Raw genomic sequence first — 8145 nt, forward strand, 5'->3', positions numbered from 1 at the left:
GTATAATACAGAAACTGACTGTAACTGCAATTTGGATTAAATATAGGCGTCACACACGGCCTAGATATCAGTGCTGATTTTCTTCTCACTGGTCACAGCAAGCAGAGTTTGTCTAATACAGAAACTGACTAACTGCAATTTGGATTAAATATAGGCGTTACACACGGCCTATATATCAGTGCTGATTTGCTTCTCACTGGTCACAGCAAGCAGCGTTTATAGAATGCAGAAAATGAATGTCACTAACGGATGCCCTGACACAAAAAAATAATTCCCCCAAAATAAATTTTGCTGCCACCTCTAACAATAGTCCTTAAAAGGACTTTTGGGTCTCTGAAAGGTTTGAGATCAAATTCGCTGTATACTCGCTCTGTCCCTTCCTAACAGCAGCTCTCCCTGACTCGCAATGAGCCGAACCCGCGTGACCGGGTGCTATATAGCACCCGATGATGTGTTCCGGCCAGCCAATCACTGTAATGCCAGTAGAAAACATGTCTAATGGCATTACAGTGATGGCAATACTTACCAGCATGTTTATTGGCTGCTTAGAAGTCGCTAAACGTCCAGGGAGGAGACTCGAGCATGGCGCTCGAGCACATGTGGTACTCGGCAGAACGCTCGGATCTGCCAAGCATAGCGATGCTTGAGCCAAACCGGAGCTCCTACACTTCAGATTGTCCTTCACACACAGTTTCCCATGGAAGCCGCACCAAGTCAAGTCAAAAAACTTCAAAGGGATCCTAATGGAATTCAAAAGCTGTAATCTGACCCCCAGATCCCGAATTAGGCAGTCCGTGAGGGTCAGAGGTTTCTGGAAATGGGTCAACAGGACCCTCTGGTCAAGGAGTTTGCTTGACTGAGTCCTGATTTCCCACGTCCCCAGAACCCACCAACGTAATACCTTCAGAACCAGGGCAGCATAAGCCGGGAGATGCCCATGTGGTGTGTGGAGATCCTTCACTTGCCCCCCTGTCTCCCATTCCTGAAAGAAAGGCCGAAACCATCCCCAACAGAAGACTACCCATGGAGGGAGCCCTCTCTTTCCAGAGGCTTGCGAGATTAATCTTAATAAAGGTGTTCACCAGGAACACCACAGGGTTCCTGGTGAACATATCCAACCATCCTAGCCTCCTCATGCGGCAAGTAACCTCCCTTCTGTCAAGGTTCAGTCCATTTCCCTATAACATCTGGAAAAACAGACTGTAGACCCGAGTCCAGAAAGGTTCTGGCAAGATGCACACACTGCCCAGATATAACAGCAAAGGATAGGTTTTGATAATGTTCACCCTTTCCCTGAGTGTCAAAGACCAACCCTTCCACTGGTCCACCCTCTGAGCAGCAATCTTTAGCCTGCTATCCCAATTTTTGATGGGGGTAATCCCCCTGACCACATTCAATGATGAGGACTTTTGTAGACTCCTGGGGCTCTGGAAGGGCATACGGGAGATCAAAACCAGGATCTCCACCTCCCAGCCAGAGACTCTCACACTTATCCCGATTGATCTTGGACCCAGATAACTCTTAGTAGCGTTCTACCTCTTATTCTGTATATATCAACACTGCACAGTACCACTTATCCTGTCCTGTATACTAGGTGTAATCCTCAGTATCTGCTCTTATTCAATATAATGTACACTGCACAGGGCCACTTCTCCTGTTCTGTATACTGGGTGTAATTCTCAGTATCTGCTCTTATTCAGTATATATGTTCACAACACAGTACCACTTCTCATCCTGTATACTGGATGTAATCCTCAGTACCTGCTCTAATTCTGTATTTATGGACACTGCACAGTACCACTTCTCTTGTCCTATATAATGGGTGTAGTTATCAGTATGTGCTCTTATTCTGTATATATGGTGTGACACAGTGAGAGGTTTGGTCTGGAAAAAGAGGTATTTTCCTCCAAGCATGTGCTGCTGGACTGATTTACAGCCAGGTGAGGTCAAATACCAGACCGGATTTTAAGTGCTGGTCTGGGTTTTGGCAACACGTGGCTGTCCTTAAATAGGCAACTGGGCTCAGAAGCCAGGTCTCTGTGTTAGGATCTAGGAGCCTTGTGTCTGAATGAAGGCTAGCTACCTGTTTGGCGTGAAAACAGGTTGGTGCTGCTATGGTCAAGGACTCTTTGAGGCAGAATTGCTGCATTGTGTGAATTACCACCAACACAGCAAGGTGACTTTTTGTTTGATTATAACTGCTTGTTTTGTCACTTGCCTAAAGTGTGAATAAAACACTGAACTGTTTGATCCAAAGAACTTGTTGTTGCCTCTATACTGCGTCCGCTAATCCTGTCTACCAGAGCGAAACCCCACAATGGATACTGCACAGTACCATTTCTTTTGTCCTGTATACTGGGTGTAATTCTGAGTATCTGCTCCTATTTTGTATGTATGGATACTGCACAGTATAATGTACACTGCACAGTACCACTTCTCCTGTCCTATATACTGGGTGTAATTCTCAGTATCTGCTCTTATTCTGTATATATGGACCCTGCACAGTACCACTTCTCTTATCCTGTATACTGGGTGTAATTCTCAGTATCTGCTCTTATTCAGTATATATAAGTACACTGCACAGTACCACTTCTCCTGCCCTGTATATCAGACCCTTGACAAAGGCTTTTCAGTCAGCCAAGCTAATTTAATGCATATCTGTTTTCCAGAGGAATGTTGAGGTATGTTTTGGCTGGCCTATTCTCTGTCTACCCAAATTAGATTTAATTGTAAATGAATGTCATTGCACATGCCATAGTGATGTAGTTCTCATCATGAGATAATTGCATTACATTTTTGTGATTGCACACTCACAGTGAGAAGATGAACAAATCAATTTTATTGATTAAACATTATTTATTTATTTTATTTCGTTAGAACACATTTTTTTAAATTCATGTTAAATTCCAAATTTATATGCTCATCTCTACACTGTGAGTGTGCGATCCCATACATTTCACCATGCAATGATCTCATGGTGTGAATTACATCACTTTCACTGTGTAATTTAATCAAAGTGATAAGGTTGAGCAAATTTATTCAGACTGATTTAGTTCCAACTCATCTGAATTTACCAAGAAATTCAATTTTGGTGGACAGAGAATAATCCAGCCAACACATAACTCTTCTCTGGGAAATGGATGTGCAAATCAATATTTCTCCCAAAAGGAAAGGCAAACTGATTGTAACGGGGTGCCGAAGGCGCACTCGGTCTCCCATCACTCGCAGACCTGCTGCTTAGCTTCGGGAGCGAGGATCTGTGTTTGACCTCGTTCCCAGGGCGGCTTTGCTAGCTGGGAGGCTCCCTGCTCCTAGGTCTGCCTTGAGCACCGAGCTGATCACTCAGTGCTAATCCAGGGTCTGAGCAGTACTCTTTGTAATTATGGAGAGCGACTAATATGTGTGAGGAATAAACATGAGTGAACCAGTTTGTAACGAATTGGTTCTTTACAAACTTAGCAATTTTTTGGCTGGCAGACAAATCTGAACCTTTTCATGTTAATTTCTGGCGAATCCAGTAAAACGGTGTGTAGCGCCATTTTACTGCACATGTAGATGGGAAAAACACTAGGGAAGATGAAGAAATGTGATTACATGACCCGAAAGGAGGTAGGGGTGGAGGGTATACCCTAATTGGTTTCCAGGCCGACAGACAGCCTGGAAGAGCCAATCAGTGCTGCAGTTAGGTGCCCTAGCAGAACGAGCAGAACATCATTCTGTGTTAGGCTGTGAATGCGGGTGGATGGTTCTTACAGTGTCTGCCAGAAAAACAATCTTTGGGAGTCAGGGACAGTCAAAAGACACAATCAAGCTTTTAATCTACTGCCAGAGATGTTTATGAGGAAAGGCTAGAATCACAAAGCAGAAGAATTGTGTGTATAGAATAGGGACAAGCAGGGAAAGCTGTTAGCCCTGGGCAAAACTGTACAACATGTGTACTACCATGGATGTAGCATTTGAAATCTGTAGTCAGAACTCTGTCAGGGCATCTCCACATAGTTAATAAAAAAAAAAATTAAGTTTGAAACATATAAAATATGCAAGGTAGTAGACAAAAACATCAATTAGTGATAACATAATATTAGGGCTAAATCCATGTATTTCTATCTCTACACAGTTCCAATTTTTTGGGGGATTGGACCAGCATATATATGATTACTACACCAATACACAGGGTAACGCACAATATTTTCTGTGAGTATTAGGTGGTATTAGGCTTTAATCCGTGTATTTCTGTCCCTAGTCACTTCCAGTGTTGGTGTTGGTTGGGGGTTGTTGAAAAAATTGCATAGTAGTTTGTCAACTTGTGTTTTAGACTGGAGAATTTTTATTTTTTAATCTGAATATTGTAACAAACAAAAACGATTGGGCACAAATCTGTTAACGCCGCTGATCCTGCAGTATTCCCAAACTCAACTGTCAGTAATAGTGTCTTCAGTGTGTTTATGAAAAGGAAAGGATATCGTATTGCTTTGTCTTTAATTTCTAGACAGCAGATTTGCAAACTATTCCATTCTTTGTACGTTTGGGCCCAAAAATGTCAGGGCTATGGAGCAGTTACAAACAAAAGACCTAGAGACAGAATGTGGGTAGTAGCAGCACCAGCTATCCGGACAGAAGTATTAGTAGTAGTAGCAGGCCGCAGTTGTCCCTGCTGGCTTCGGAAAGGCACAACATTATTGTTGAAGAGAAAGAGGATGAGATTGTGGATTAGATGGCTCATTCCCCCTCTCAGTCACAGCAGGATGATGTGGAGGTGACTTTAGGGTCTGACATCATGCTGTGGAGCCAGGGGTCACAGCGTTGCTCCTGTTTCTCCTCCTTGCAGCCCCAGAGAAGGCTTTTAGTGGAGTCATCTCAGTCTTCACTGTCCCTTCCTAGTGGGATGCCTTCTTTTTTCCCTAAGAACTGGCAATAAAACACCACCTTGCCCTATAGCAAGAGATTTTTTCATGTTGGCAACTTGTGTGACAGCAATCAGCATTTGTACTGCCTTGAGGTTCAGGAGGAGGCTGCAGACGCCAGGCATAGCCGTATTGGTGGTGGTAGTAGTGGCACCCGTAGCCTTGTCATTGACGTTGAGGCAGCCACAGTGGAAGTTGGAGCAAATGCATAGAAGGGGAGGGAGGCCAAAGAACCCACCATGAAATCTCACAGGGGAGCTAGATCAGGGTGTTGAGGAGGAGGCAACATCAGAGGAGGAGGGTGATGGCAGCAGCAATAAAGAGCAGAAGCTATGTACCTCCCAAAGAACAGCCAGGGCCACGTCTACTTCGGCATCAGGTGATGCTGCTACACTGTGGGTGGTTTAGGCCCGAAACTTGCCATAGCTAAGCCAAGCTCAGCTGCCTCCAGCTTTGTGCGAGTATCACCTGTGTAGAAATTTTTCCCTATGCTGCCAGAAGACAGAAGCATTTTCCTGTGCAAGCAGTGCAAGAACAAAATAAGACGTGGGCAGGCAAACACAAACATAGGCACTACAGCTCTATTGAACCATATTAAGCGGCATTACCCGATCCTGTGGGCAAGCAAAGGTGGTGGCCAGCAACCGCAAGAGGAGTTCCCTTCTGTTCCCAGTCCCCCTTGTGGCAGCCAGGCCGCATCCATGGCAATACGGTGTCTTTCATATCGTAATCATCCCATTCTGTTTCCCCCGCTCAGGCTTCTTCTTCTCTGTTCGATTGCCAGGCATCGCTAACGGAATGTGTGGCCAGGAAACAATTGTACACGCCCAGCAATCCACTGGTGAGTGAGCTTAATACCCACCTGGCAAAGTTGCTGCCGATGCGGTACCATTTAGTTGATTTTGCTGCATTTAGGGAGCTGATGTTATGTGCTCAGCTTTGCTGGAAGATACCTAGCTGGCATTATTTCTCCCAAAAAGCCATCCCTGTCTTGTACTGTCATGTGGTGGAGAACATCGGCCACTACTGTGTGGCAAGATGCATGCCACCATGGACACCTGGAGCAGTTGTTATGGTAATGTACTGTACATGTCTTTCACAGCCTACTGGGTCAATGTTTTTTGCAGTAGTGAGGAGGCAGCTACCCTTGCAACAAGGCCAGGTCCCCTTGACCCTTCCACGACTGTGTCAGCCTGGCTCCCACACCTGGCACTTACCTGCCTCCTCCTCCTCATCCATGGACATGCTCCCATCCCCAACAGCAGCAGGGCACAGCATCACTCCCACTCCCCCTTCTTCCTATCACATATGTCAAGTCAAGCTTTGCCACTCTGTCTTGGAGCTGATCGGCCTGGGTAAGAGTATGCAGACAGGTGAACATATGCTAAAGTACATCAATCAGGAAATATCATGCTGGCTGTCACCCTGCCATCTTCAACTGGGCAAAGTGCTCAACAACAATGGCCACAACATCCTGGCCACTCAGAAACTGGGGAAAATAACACATGCTCCCTGCATAGCGCTCTTTCTAAATAAGGACACTGGCTTGCGCAAGGTGTTGGCAATGTATAGGAGACTGTCCAAGCACTCCAGCCATTCTAACCTGGCGAGGAACTCTCTCCTGGACATACAGCTACAGAACGATCCGCTGCTACACTGCTTAATCCACGACATGCCAACTGGCTGGAATTCAGCATTACACATGCTCAAGCATCTGTACATGCAGCGGAAAGACATGAACGATTCAGTCATGCACCAGACGACCTCATCAGCAGGGGGCATGTGTTTCTTTGTGGTTAGGAAGTAGCAGCTCATCCAAATCACCTGTTGGGGGCTGAAGCATTTCGAAGAGGCCACAAAGTTTGTCAGCAGGAACAACTGTGGCATGAACAATATCATCCCCCTCATATTTATCATAGGACAGATGCTGACGCTTATGCAGCAGGGGATGATGGCGGAAGAACAGCTAACGCCTGTTGCTGTCTGCCCTGTAGCTGTTGGAGACCAAAAGGAGAATCTGCAATGGAAGAGAAGGAGAAAAATGAGGATGATGAATTGCTACTTGAAGAGGAAGAGAAGTAGGTGGAGGAGCAAGAGGATGATGATGATGGCACCGTCCAGGACACCCAATCGTTTGAGTGGGGGCGGAGTCGAAAAGAAGTGGCTCCTCGGGCACTCTGTCCAAAATGGCATCCTGTATGCTCGCTTGCTTACACAGTGACTGGCAAATCGCTGACATCAAGCTGTCTGCTGATTACTGGATAGCCATGCTAGGAAACACTGTTTATGCAGCTTTTGGCGAGCAGACACCTGCTGCCAGCATGTCTGAAAAAGGGCGTAGCTAAAGGTTCATGGGCCCTAGTGCAAGAGTTCAGCTTGCGTCCCCCTTCCATCAGCACTGGTGCACCTAGCTATTCTGCTGCCCGAGGCAAAAATTGAAACACCCCCCCATGCCAAATTCTCAACCTAACCCCTTCCCTCCAGTCCTACTGTTAAAGGGGTTGTCCTCTTTTTACTACTGATGACCCCCGCCGATCAGCTGTTTGAAGAGAGGGCAGCACTCATACGAGAGCTGCTTTCTCTGCTCTGTTTACCTGCTCGCCGCAGCATTTGCAGTGATGAGCAGGTAAACAGAGCAGAGAAGGCAGCTCTCATACGGAAATAAAAATGGACAACCCCTTTAAAGATATACTTTGAAAATATTACGAAACAGACAACCAAAAAGTGAGAGGATGGGCTCAACCAATTTAAAGGTGATACATAGAAGTGATAAACCACTACTGATCACATACATAATGTGTGTAAGCCTATGGCATAGTTATAACAATAACATGAATACCTATATAATAAATGCCAGACCGCTTTCAATCAATATAGGTTTTATTAGTAAATAAATAAATACATGAGTTAAAACCAAGTATCGGTGCAGGGGAAAAAAGGCGATATCTACTGAAGGAGAACACAGTGGGAATAGTTCATATATCTCCACAAAAGAGAAGGGGACCAATAAAGTGCAAGTGCAATAATTATCAATAACAAAATGTGCAGGACAGAAAACAATTACCCATACTGTGTCTCCTCTAGGATGGCGCCAGCCCCGACGCGCGTTTTGGCGAAGCTTCGTCTGAGGGTGGCATCATCAATAGAGGGCACACACTATATACTCCTAAACACCAATCAAAAACACCAACCAATTAGTAGACCATATCAGCTGCACCTGAGTTGAAAAACTCCCAGGCTA

This window comes from Bufo bufo, chromosome 2 (genome assembly GCF_905171765.1).
Source record: "Bufo bufo chromosome 2, aBufBuf1.1, whole genome shotgun sequence".
In the NCBI taxonomy this organism is placed as follows: Eukaryota; Metazoa; Chordata; class Amphibia; order Anura; family Bufonidae; genus Bufo; species Bufo bufo.